This window comes from Cryptomeria japonica, chromosome 7 (assembly GCF_030272615.1).
Source record: "Cryptomeria japonica chromosome 7, Sugi_1.0, whole genome shotgun sequence".
Taxonomy (NCBI): Eukaryota; Viridiplantae; Streptophyta; class Pinopsida; order Cupressales; family Cupressaceae; genus Cryptomeria; species Cryptomeria japonica.
The window spans coordinates 777,905,687-777,919,951 of record NC_081411.1 but is presented as its reverse complement, the minus strand read 5'-3'; positions in this window follow the sequence as shown (position 1 = coordinate 777,919,951).

Here is a 14,265-nt window from a genome sequence, read left to right as displayed (position 1 = left end):
TTGGGAGCATAATATGTTGGTCTTGCTATTTTTAGTTTTATCCTTAATGTGAAAAAATAACTATTCTAAGTTGACCAAAAGGTGATTTTACTTTTTTTATATAAAACATCACTCCTAATGAATTTCATCTTCTTCGATTATCTCATTATTCCCTTCCAAGAGAAATTATTATGATGCAACAACCAATCTTAGTTCAAGGAGAAACAAGCTATAGCAAGACATATTCAATTATGTTATTATAACAATTTCATGATGGACTTTATGATTATTTAAACACATGGATGATTTATCCTAAGAGAATTATATCATCAATTGAAGGTGTGACCATTTGAATCAAGCATCTAAATTAAAACTTATATTTCTATACATCATTGTTGAAGGTTTATTACTCAAACCTATATATAGAAAGACCATTTTTATCTTCTTATGTACAAATCCATCTCATTAGAAAATTCAAATAGAGTACACACGAGCATAGTGAAAACAAAGATAGATTTAGTGGGACCCAGTTAACCAAAAAAAAAAAGAGGACAAGGGTACCTAACATAGTTATATGGTATTTCAGCCTAAAAGTTGGCCAAACAGAATGATAGAATCTCTTGTGACCATTTTGCACCTATTCTACATATGAACGCCTATTTGGATGAGGATGCCTAGAAAGAGTGTTCACCTAGTTTTAGCTTAGATTTTTATGATAGCTTCCTCTTTGCATACCCTTCTCAGATCTAGGTTTGTTCTTTTATTATCAGTTTTGCATCTATCTATTAATGTTGCTTATGGTCAAATTTGCATCTTTTAGCCCTATTTCTTAACATTCAATTTTTCAATCAATTCATCTTATTAAATAAATAACAGAATCAATCAATTAAGTGTCCAAATCTCACCAATAGGTCTAAAGTTAAGGCCTAATTTAGTTATTATATTCTATTATCATATTCTATTATATAATAGTTTTATTATTATTATATGAAATTTATATTTTCTTTATTTATAATATTATGTTCTTACTAAGTGCTACCATAGGGGATAAACCCCACCATTAAACATCAATTAGGAATTAAAGTATATTATGCATGTTGTGCAACAAGCCATTAGTTCAAATTAATAATCCTATCTACCTATTGGGCAGAGAACGGGTCCCCAAAAAATCTAATGTAGTTGTCAAGCTTGCCTAAATTATTCTATTGAATCTTTTCTCTATACAAATAAATCCGCTCATATATTTTCTTCCTATTAACTGTAACAATATTAAAGATCCTTGTTATTAGCCCATGCTTGGGCAAAATATTGATGAATGGGATAGCCCTTCTAACTATATCCACACTATCACTCACCACTAATTTATGAACCATGATAGTACCCAATGTAAATTTTTCCATGATTTGGATTATAGTAGAATAAAAGATCTCTTAAAACCAATCCATTGTAGAAATGCATGCTCAACCACCTATTCTCACCAAATCCTTTAACAATCACCTTCATAGTATCTTCATCCTTAATCTTGACAAATCTATGGAGTTTCTAGTCTCTAGTTTCCTCATTTCATTTGTATCTAATACCATAATAAAAAAATATGACAATCCATTTCACACCAATTTAATCTCTTATCCCTAATATATACTCCTCTTCATGAGGACCAAAACAAGCCAAAGATCTCAAGATCAATAACATTAGGGAGAAGTACAACGTATGACACCAACACCATCAAGAAAAGGGAAGAATACTCATATAGTAGACGACAACCAAGAGGCCCAAGGGACATATAGGATCCATAAAAAATTTATATAGTATGACCCTATTCACTCACATTAGCTACATGAAATTGAGTCACCATAATATATTGGCAAGATTCAAGGAGAATAGTCAAAGTATATGAGACAAAAATATATTTCCCTATTCCTTATTCAATTTATCTACCAATCTAACCTCAAGATATCTAAAAGTTAAACCATCCCAAAAAGTTAGGCAAAAATCCAAGATGTCCTCTTCTTGGAAAATTCTCACATTAGCCAAAAGGTCTACTTTGTTGTTTGTGTCTCACTATACATGCATGATAGAGAAATCATTCATTCCCTCCAAAAACTACTAGAATCTCTAGATCTAGGCTTTCAAATTCCAATTGGTTATGCCATATATCTTTACTATGTTGATGCATAGTATTAAGTCTCCCTCTATGTCAATTTTATTCATACATTTATCATTGCATATCCAAAGACCATGGATGAGGGCTTCCATCTCAAACTCATTATTGAGGGCCATTACAATCCTCTAAGATAGGTCCTAGATTAGGTAGCTATAATAATCAAGAATAATTTGTTTAGTAATAGCAATACTATGATTTCCATTTGCTTCCCCATCAAAGATCAACTTTAAACATCCCCTTAGGGGGTATCCATTTCAACATTTTTTGTTTTTTAATACTTTTTTGTTATGTTCATCTTCTTCAAAACCATTAGTCCTTGCTAGTATTTTTTGCAATTCATTTTCCCAACAATGTAAATGTTAGCCTAGAGTATATCCATCCTTTTATATTTTAAGTTTCATGGATTCCTATCTCTATATTTTTAATACCTCTACTGGGGCCTCTAATTTGCAAATGATCCTTCTATTTCACTCTTTAAGTGTATGCCACATCACCATATATTGTGATGAATACCATATGTTGGCCCACACAAAATTGTAATTTACTCTTAGCTAGCTTATAATAAAATTTGTGATGTCATTGTGATGTAGAGCAGACCAATCTATCTAGTCCTCACATTGGGATCAAACAAATGAATAGTTTATGATAATGTGATTAGTCATCTCTTCTCTACTCTTATAGAGACAGCTCTAAATTAGACTATTTATACCTATGCATCAAAGTTGATCATTGGTTCATATGGACTTATGAATAACAATCCATAGAAAGGCTACTACCTTAGGTAGGAATGAATGAGGCCAAGAAAGCCATGATGGCCAATAACTTAGTATTTTTCTTATGTTTGTTGAGTTAAATTTCCAATCTTACTAGTATATACATTTTGATCTTTCACTCACATCATCTAATTGTGTTCCTTTTCATTCAAAGTTTTTTTTCTATTTCTTAATTCAGTGTGGAGAGTAGATGTTGATTTTGTTAAAAAGGATAAGTGATTGATCTCAATCTATTTGAAATTCTTAGTTGCGGGGTAAACCACCCTCCTAATATAATATGCTAAAATCCTCCCCGCATAATTTTGGAGAACCATTTCACATCCACAGAGCCCTTTAACATCATTCCATGAATCTCCCAAGGATTTGGTTGTCTTACCATTATTAATCTTCCAATATATATAGTCATTGATTAATGTCCTACAATACCACAAAATCTCCCAAATAGTCAATCCTCTATTGATGTTTAAGTTTGTGAGAATTATATTGGGGCCTTTATTATCTAGGTACTTTCTTCAAAAAACATTTACCATAGGATTTGTGGTTCTTTGAACATATTCTAAACCAATTTTGATCCTAAATCCAAATCCTAAGTGTTCAAATTTTGAAGTCCCACCCCACCATCAACTTTTACCAAGCATATCATATCCTACTAAACCAACATGATTATTTTCTCATCCTTTGATCCTCCCCGCAAGAATTTTTCATCACTCATTCAATAGCCACAAATAATTTATTTGTTAATTGGAAATAAGACATAACATAAATAGGGACTACATCCAAAATTTCCCCGCATCATTATTATTCACTCAATAAGCATCACCCACTTACTTATCCATAATGAAGCCATTTATTTGTAGTTATTAATCACAACATCCGATTAATTTTTTCCTTTTGTGCTCAAGAGAACCCCAGTTCACCTTAGCATTCGGAGGGGAGACCCTTAATCAAGAAACCTAGAAGGCCCATGACTCTCTTCTAAAACTGCTTCTTTGTGTTAAAGAAGAAGCTCATGAGTTTTCTTTGTTGAGTGTTTGATTGGACAAATATGCATAATCCTCTATGATATCCTAATATTACCATTAACTTCCTTTATGTTGATTCCCCAAATAGAATATTGTTATCTATGAATTGGATGTGTGTTATAGCTTCTACATTTTCCAAAATGATTACCTCATTCCCATCTATTCAAATAGTGCCTAATTTCAAATGAATGGACCATTTCATCTATCACAGTAACAAAAAGGAAAGGCAATAAAGGGTTGTCCTACCACAAATTGTTAGTGGATTCAAAGAAACCATGTAAGGATCCATTCACCAAAATTAAAAATCACATTGTGGAAACACATTCATAAATCCATTCCAACCATATCTTATTGAAACCAGATTTTTCCACTATTGCAAGAAGTAAGCTCCCCTTAAACCTATCATATGCTTTTATAACATCCAATTTGATCATGATGCATTTTAGCATGTCACTTGGTATAGTATGAATAATTTGATTCACCAAAATAAAACTATCAGTGATCTCTCTTCTAGGCATGCAACTAGTCTACTCCTCAAAAATTAAAATCCTAAGACTTTCTTTAGGTACTTAGCCATTTCCTTTGCTAAAAAAAAATAGATGATATTAAAAAATGATATGGAATGAAACTCAGTGAAAGATTTACAATTGGCCATTTTTTTGATGGGCTTTATTACAATGTTGGTTATATGGTTTACAAAAAAATTCATCTCTCTGAACTCTTCAACCAATTATCAAATGTTGTTACCCAAAAAATGCCAACGTTTTTTTATTAAAAAGTGTAGGAATTTTTTGGGGGCCAAGTAAATTATTTTGATGTAATTAAAAGGTATGTATTTTAACTTTAGCAAAAGAAAAAAGAGTAGAAGAATATACTGACCATCATCATTGATACACTTTGGAATGCAATCTAAGAAAATATTATCCAAATGGCCATGAACCACTCCCTTATGAGCTAACAAGGATGTAAAAAAAATGAGTAGCTTCCATCTTTGTCTATTCCTGATTGTGTGCAATCCTCCCATGATTGTATATAATATCATCTATTATGTTATGTAATATATTTTCCCTATTCAAAGAGTGGAATAATTTAGTATTCAAGTCTCTATCTTTGATTTATATTTCCCTTGTCATTTCCTGATATTATAGTTCTTCTCTTCCAAGGAGTTCATCATGTTCCTTTTGAAGATTATTCAAGATTATTCTCTTTTTTGAATCTTCCAAAAATATCTTGTGTTGGATTATTTTTCATTGAGATCAACAATCTCCATTTCTATTCTTTCCTTTTTCTTAAAAATTCTTTTGAAGATAACAATTTTTCATTCTTTTATCTTACACTTACGAATTGAAGTTTCTTGGACAATATACAATTGATAGTTCCTTTACCTCATGGGAAATCTCTCCACCACTTCTTAATGATATCAAACATCTTCGTATCCTAAAACCGTATAAATTCAAAGTTAAAGTAACCATTCGTGTGGACATCGATCATCTAATTATCTAGAAACACAAGGAAACTGTTAGAACATGTTGATAAGCTTATAAAGAACTGAGAGGGGTCTGAATCAGTGAAAGAAAAAATAGTAAAACATTAATTGTAGACTGATAAAAAGATCTAACCAATTTATAAATGACTTTGCATATAATCCAAAATGTTAAAAAAGTATTCACTACAAGCAAAATATTCACCATAGCACAAATATTTATATGTGAAAAATCAAACTAGGAAAAACTACGGTGAGATGGAACTCACAAGATAACTATATACATAATTGACCGGTTAAGGTCTACAAATGCTCTATTAGGAGAATATCCTATTAGAGATCTCAAGCCCTATTAGGAGCAATACCTAGTTAAAGGTAACCTGAGTGGAGGGTTTAGATCCAAATTAATGAATCGCCTTGTTAGAGGATTTATACAAAGAAGCTTGTTGGAGCTTACCCAGTTAAGGGATTTTACTATTGTAGTGGTAAGAGAAAAAAAATTAGATTGATCTAATAATATCACCTTTGTTGGTTTAGATCCTTCTCTGCGCATACATTACTATATCACCGACATACTCTTCAATTCCTTCAACAAATTACATCTACTTTAACTCATATCATAACTTGGATCTCGTATATCAAATAACTCATCACAATGTCTTTTTATAGATATTAGATTTGATTTCAGCTCCTCAACCTTGACACAATTTGCTAGGCTCAATGAATTTGGACAATCTTCCTTAACATGACACAAATCACCACCATAGTATCAGTCGATGGTAACACATCACAATTAGTGACAACTCATCACACAAACTAGGAAAACTGGTCAGAGCACCAATACCGGTTCAGTGTTGACCACTTCAAATAAAATATTAACTCAAACCGATTCAATTGAATTCATATTCGGTGATTGTCTCCACGCTCCTTGACTTTATCTGTTGCATCTCAAACTATTAACTCTGGAACTAATCAAAACCAATTGACTTATCTACATATACTAGTTTAGACAACTTCATACCAGTTAGACTTCCACTATACATATATGATATCGGTTAACAATATAATGACTCAATTGTACCAATTTATCTTAACTGGTATACTAAGATGACTATGACATTTAGATGGCAACAACATTGTCCCCCTTTGGCATTGATGGCAACACTTAGGAAAATTTTGAAAACTAAGCGTGCTTACAAAATGTAGAGACTCTATAGATTCCCCCTTAGCATAGGATTCTCCCTTTGACATCATACATGATTACATACAAAATTTTCACTTATATTACTCCCCTTTTGACACCAATGACAAAGATATGCAAAAACATGAATAGATAAAGTATCATAATCACACTTGCATTAATAAAAACATAGAGGAGTTAATATAGAAATGTCTACAGCTGAGAAAGTTTATCAAATACAGATTTAAAGTCTTTTTGCACAATAGTAAGGTCAGTAGACCATGTCTCAAATAATGCAACAATAATCTCTAGTTGAGTCCTTATCTGAAATGCCAGTTCCTCTATTGGGTTCAAAGTGCTCATCTTTGGTGTGGCTAGGATTGCATTAGAATATAGAAAGATCCTTTACAATACCTTTGATTTTGGCAATAAAATCATTCGAAGCTCCTGTAAGGTTTTTGACCTTTTTTGTTGTTTCAGCCTCTATCTTTGTTAACTAGTGCCAGTATGACTCAACAGTCTGTCCATAAGTGATAAATGAATAATAATGAAGCTTAAAATATTCTATATAACCTTTTAGTTCTGCTTCATTTTTTTGTCATGGTTTTATTAAATCTTCATAAAAAAAATCACTTAGGCATACTTTTCTCAAAATCTTGTGACCTTTAGTCGTGGTAATAGAGATTTGATTTTTGTTATGTACAAGACTCCCCCGGTCGATGTCAATACACTTGATCAACTCTATTGATTTCTTCTTCCTATATTCTTTCTCAGTATTCACTTGTGTTGTTTCCTCCAAAGTGTTGACTTGATCAGTAACAGATGTACATAGAATATCATTTGAAATACCTAAAATGTCAACATCCGGTAGGAGATTTGACAATACATCTATTGTGGTCTGGAGAACCTCCTTCTACTTCTTGATCTTCATTTTCTCTGCTTTTGCCTGAAGTTCCAATGACAACTTCATCATCTCATCTGCATCATCAGCTATGACAATGTTTATAGGTAAACTGGGTTCAATTACAGCTTACTTTTGATCCTTATTACTAGTTTTATCTCCTTTATTTGTCTCTTGATGTACCCATTCTTCAGATGTCTTTACTAGTTCCTTATCTTTTTCTTGGTCTTTCTCTTTTTGAACTTCCTTTACTTCCTCTATTCCCTTTCCCAGTTGCTATTCTTTTTCATTATCTGGTTCATTATTGGTATCAGTTGTATTAATAGTATCATGAGTATCTTTAGTATCATCAACAAAGAATATGAATGGTGGTGAATTAGTGTCATTCTTATCATTGTCAATGTATATTTCATCTAGTATAGTTATTTCTTCAGTTTCCAGCTCCAGTGGAGCTCTGGTTTCAGTTTGACTAGATATTTCATGATAATTCTTCAATTGTTCATTCATTCTCTGAATATCTTTGGTAGCTCAATGAGTATCATCTTCTACTACCTGGATTTTTCCTTCCAATAGTCTAAGTCTCCTTGCTTTTGTATGAGATTGTCCCCTATGTCTAGAAAGATTTTCTAATAACTCTTCATGAGACAATTCAAGAAAGTATTGAACAAAAAATATTTCTATAGTCTCTTGATCTTGATCTATGACCAACTTCCACTTATTTTCCAGAATTAAATTCAAAGAATTAGAAATTTCCTTTTGAATTTCATGTGGTAATCGATTATATTGACATAGGTAATTAATTACCTCTTGTACCACTTCTTGTTTTCAAATCTCATCAAAAGAATTAAAATACTCCTTTACATCATGAAATTGCTTTCTTTTTATAGTTTTCAAAGTCCTCTCAAAATGACTCATTGGCTTGAAAGATGTAATATCAATACAAATATTTTGTTTAGGGATTTCCCCTACTGGTTTATATTTTCTACCAGTTTGCTTTAGTTTCTTTGTATCTTCCTTGAACTCTGTTTCCTCAGGTTCTTCTTGTAAGATAAGATGTATGCCTCTCTTCCTAGTGGTAGTCGGCTTCTTTGCATACAGTTTTGGTTCCGGTTCCTTCTTTGGATTAAGCGCTTCTTTTTACTCTAGTACTGGTTAACACATAAACTTCTTTATCATCTTTCTTCTTTTTGTCCTTCTCATCACTGGGCTATGCCTATGCAATTATTTCTTGATTTGTACATAGTCTCTTCTTCTTGGTGTCATTAGGTGATGTCAGGATGTTGTTGGCATAACCGACCAATAAGTCAAAATTGTCTTCATAACTCATTTGCTCCATCTCTTCTTCTCTAGGTTATACAGCCTCCATTAGGAAGAAATTGATGGTCATTGGGAAACAAATGTCATTCTCACAATGTTTGACCACTTCATCCAATAACCTCAGTCTCATATTCAATTTCTTCTAAAATTCATTGAAATAATTATTCATAGCAATTAGAAATGTGTTCTTAACAACCATTATACTATTTTTAATCTAAGCTAAAATAGGTGTATCTTTTGACCATTGGATATATCCAATACCTGGAATAAAGTTCTAAAAATAGAAAAACAAATCAATCAAAAGTTGCCCAAAATTTAACTTTAGATTGTTCTTCGTCTTGATTGATTCTAGATTTAACACTAATCGACTATGCATTGCCTCACACAAATCATAATCTGCATTTTCCTTCATCATCTGGTAGGCAACATGTACAACAACCGATGGCACACTATTCATACGGCTAGAATGAAATATCCTATAACTGATAACCATTGTAACATATTTATATCCTTCATATTCAATGCTATTGAAAGATATAACATGACCATCACAAGTGGTCTTTTTTAGTTCAATAACAGTATCCTTCGACATTTTCCTCAACTTGGCAACTTCGTCAGTTTGGTAGAATCCAATCACAGCATGAATGGCCTCCTTTGTGATAGTATGTGACCTATCTAAATACATGTTTCCTCCATGAACGTGGCTGAGGATGATTCAGATGTGCTATTCCTCAAATTACTCAAGAAAATAAACCGCATTGTGAAAACCTTTCTCATAAACCCTAATGTACTCAGGTTTAATCTTCCCATTCTTGTTGCACAAAAATTTCAGCTAGGAATAGATTTCCAATGAACTAAATCTTCAATCTTGCAATCTATATAACTGGAAAGATCTCCTTTAACCAAAACTTCTTGGGGTACTTATGATAATGTATTGTACGATTCTATCTTGTCCTAATCCATTGATTCAATGGCTTCAACAATGATAAAAAGGATCTTTGATGGTGTAGATGATGATGCCATTCCAAATAACTTCGATTTGAGAGAGGAGATTGACCAAATACCTTGTTTCCATTGAATTTCTAGGGTTTTTGGTTGCTCTCTTACTTGTACACTTGAATCACTTTACTTTGCTTCACATCTGATCCAACTTCTCAATCTGTTGTTCAAATACATTCATAATCTATTGGGAATGCTCTATTTCACTCTGCAAGTGCTCATAAAATGTTCTTTGAATGCAATAGGGTAAAAAATGACTTAGAAAAATTCCTTTTTATTTACTTTACCTACTGTATTTATTGCACTACTGATAGGGTGAAAAACCCTAGTTACCACTTGACATACTTGCCTTTACTGATAGGTATACCAACCGATTGATAATATTGAGAAATCGATTAACAACAATATCAAAATTCTTATATTTCAGCTCAAAATGCAAAATTTACTTACCATACTTTCTTCAAGGGGTCCGAAAATGGATTTACCGATATGCTCCCCCTAAGCTTGTTGAGAAGCTTAGTTTGCTACTGTAGGATTCTCAACACTAGGTGAAGTATTAGAATCCTCTGATGATTTGTCGTCACTTTTCTTCTTCTTGATCCTATTCATCTCAGCTCTGGTATCTTCAACATATACTATCCTCTTCCCTTTTCGATCTACAGAGTGACTTGTTTCTTTTGCAATTTTCAAAACTTAGCAATGTGTCTTGATTTAAGACAATGATAGCAGGCCATTCTAGATGCTCTCCAAGGTCCTACATTGCCTCTTCCTATTCTTCTTTTGTAGTTCATAGCCACATGTCTATAGTCGTTGCAAATTGTGCAAATCACATTAGTTCCTTTCTCCATCTTATAGGGACTAAACTAGGTGATATAAGGTTTTTTCCAATTCATGTTTCTCTGGTTGTCATAATTCCTTCTCCAATAAATAACATGTCTTGAGCTCATATGAGATGTCTAGTTATTTGCTCCATATCTATATTCAACTGATCTATGCCCATACATATTGCATGTATAACAGTAACCTTCAAATCTTTTAGACACATGTCTAATGTTAGGTCTATAAATTGTGTCCTCCTCAAATCTTCTTTTACACACATTTGCAGTATGTCTTGATTTGTGACAATTAAAACAAACTGGTTTAAATTTCTTCTTACCTGATTTCATGCTTTCAAATACTGGTTTGTCTTTTGGTGAAGTGTCCTTTATTTTAGAAGATTCACCTTTCTCAAATGATGTATATCCCAATCCAGTTGTGTCACTTTTCTCTCGCATAGATTCAAGGTGTTCATCGAGTCTAGCTATGCTTCTATTGAGTTTGGCAAGGATTTCCTTGGTATCCTTAAGTTCTTTGGAAAGAACCTCATTTGTCTTCTTAAGGGCTTCATTGAGAAATGTAGCTACATCTAGATTTGTCTAAACCTAATCTTTTTCATCCTTTTCCTCTTGGAGATATGTAGTTATGGTTCCAACTTCTTGATTCATCTTGAATTTTTCATACTCCTTATCTTTGATCCGGTCTTCAACACTTCTCCTATTTTCCAACTCTTGACTCATTCTAATGGTTAAAGTTTATAGTTCCTTTCTCAAATTTGACTTGTCTTTATTCAGTTTTTCCACTTCTAGGGCCAATGCGTCAATGTTAGCTTCATCCGATGAACTATTTTTAGGTATTTCTATTAGTTTCTCTGCCAATTCTCTTCTCTTTTCTTATGAAGCCTTGTATTTCACCTTGAGCTCATCAAAGGCTTGTTTAGTCTGTGCAAGTTTGTGTGAGTGTTCTCTCTAACTTAGTTCCCCCATGATGGCTTTAGGGCTTCCTTCCAAGCAATTAAACCTCAAAGAAGTCAGTCTCTAATACCAATTGATAAAATTATAAAGCACTAAGAGGGGGGGTGAATCAGTGAAATAAAAAATAGTAACACTTTAATTGCAAACTAGTAAAAATATTTAACCAATTTGCAAATGACTTCGCATATAATCCAAAGTATTATAAAAGTATTCACCACAAGCAAAATATTCACAATAACACAAATATTTAAACATGGAAAACCCAACTGGGGAAAACCATAGTGAGATGGAACTCACAAGCTAGGTATTTGCAGTATAGATAACTGATCGATTTAGGTCTACAAATGCTCTATTAGGAGACGATCATGTTAGAGATCTCAAGCCCTATTAGAAGCTATACCTGGTTAAAGGTAACCTTAGTGGAGGGTTTAGATCCAAATTAATGAATCACCTTGTTAGAGGATTTATACAAAGAATCTTGTTAGACCTTACATAGTTAAGGGATTTTCCCAGCTGTAGTGATAAGAGAACAACAGTTGGATTGATCTAAGAATTGCACCTTTGCTAGTTTAGATCCTTTTCTGCGCATACATTACTGTATCATTGACATACTCTACAATTCCTTCAACAAATCTCATCTACTTCAACTCATATCATAACTTGTATCTCGTATATCAGATAACTCATCATAATGTATTTTTATAGATATTAGATTCCATGTTGGCTCCTGAACCTTGACACAATTTCCAAGGTTCAATTAATTTGGACAATCTTCCTTAACACGACACAAATAACCACTGTAGTGTTGGTCGGTGGTAACACGTCACAATCGGTGATAACTCATCACACAAATTGGGAAAACTAGTTAGAGCACCAATACTGGTTCAGTGTTGACCACTTCAAATAAAATATTAACTCATAGACCAATTCAATTGAATTCATATTGGGTGATTATCTCCATGCTCATCATTGACTTTATCTGCTGCATCTCAAATTGGTAACTTTGGAACTGATCAAAATCGATTGACTTATTGACATATATGGGTTTACACATCTTCATACCAGTTAGACTTCCACTATACATATGATACCGGTTAACAATACATTGACTCAATAGTACCAGTTTATCTTAATTGGTATATTAAGATGACTACGACATTTAAAACATATGTGCCATCAATGACAACACATGAAGTCATCAAATACAAAAAATCATCATCAAGCCAATAGATGCAATTGGAAAAAAAAATCCATAGCACATACACCATGAAAATAATTATGCGAATAACGTAAACAATTAATCCTTTTAAAAATGTTTGTGAAACAAGATTTCCTTTTAGTCCACGTATATTTCTAGTTATTCAAGGGACAATCACAAAGGAAAGAATCCTCCAAAAAGTGTCAAAATGCAATTCTTATTTTAATGATCATATTCAAATCTCTACTCTTCTCACTATGATATAAGAGGGTGGATAAACCACCACCCATTATTAGTTTTTTTTCCCCCCATTGTTTATTTTTTCTAAAAGAATGAACCATATATTTTTCTTCTCCTCCATCCTAATGAGGTCATAAAAATTCAACAGAATATACCCAAGGTCTAGGAAACAATCCTTGATCTCACACATCATCCAATCCTAACCTTTGACAATATCTGAAATCAAGATCTTACTTTTCTTCCACATGATACCCAAACCACGTACAAGATTGATGGCACTTGGGAAAAAACCATTCCAATATTTAAAAAAATTATTAAATGTTCAACCGCAACCAAGTCAATCTTCGTTTCCTATAATAAGACTAAATTTACCAACATATTTTCTAAATTGTTCTTGTTCATGTGTCACATGTTAGGGGTATTTAAGCCCCTAACATTCCATGCGATGATCTTCATTTTTCTCCAACAGAGGTGTTTTGTCCCTTGGATCTTGACATGTATTCCTTAATATTTACTAATCCCTTTTTATAATCATCCTCCTCCCTCATTTCTTATTTTCCTTTCTTCATTTCTTCCTTTTAGCCTTATGGGTTTGATAGAATGCCTTAGAGGTGGACTAGCTAATAGGAAATGAATCCACAATTACTAATCCTTTACATATGTGAAGTATTTGTTCAAGCAAAGATCATTAGATTCTCTATCTATTCTATCATCACTACCAACTAGAGTGGACAAACTTACATCCATTGTGTTTAGTAATCTAGTCCAATTGGGAACTAGGGCTAGATCCCTAGAAGAATTTTCCTTTTTTTGTAAAAATTGCCACTTTTTTGTTATTTTTTATTCTCATATCTAGGTTTCCCATCACATAATTTTCTTCAAAACCAACATTGGATCCACAAAGATTGTCTCAAAAAAAATTTAAATCCATAACCATAGAAGGGACCACTTCATCATTCTAGAGGAAACTATTTAATATCTTAGCATCAACTATCTAAATAATAGAGTAATATAATATAACATAAACAATAACAATACAATAAAAATAATATTTGTTCAAATGTGAGCAAAGCTGACTAAAAGAACAAAATAGAGAAAGGTGGAGGTGGTGAAGGTTATATGTAGAGCATTGGAAAGTGAGTCAGATTTTTCATCCAATAGAACATGCTTGTAGCAGACATGAGAGAGAAGGGGATGATTCATAGATTTGGAAAAAATT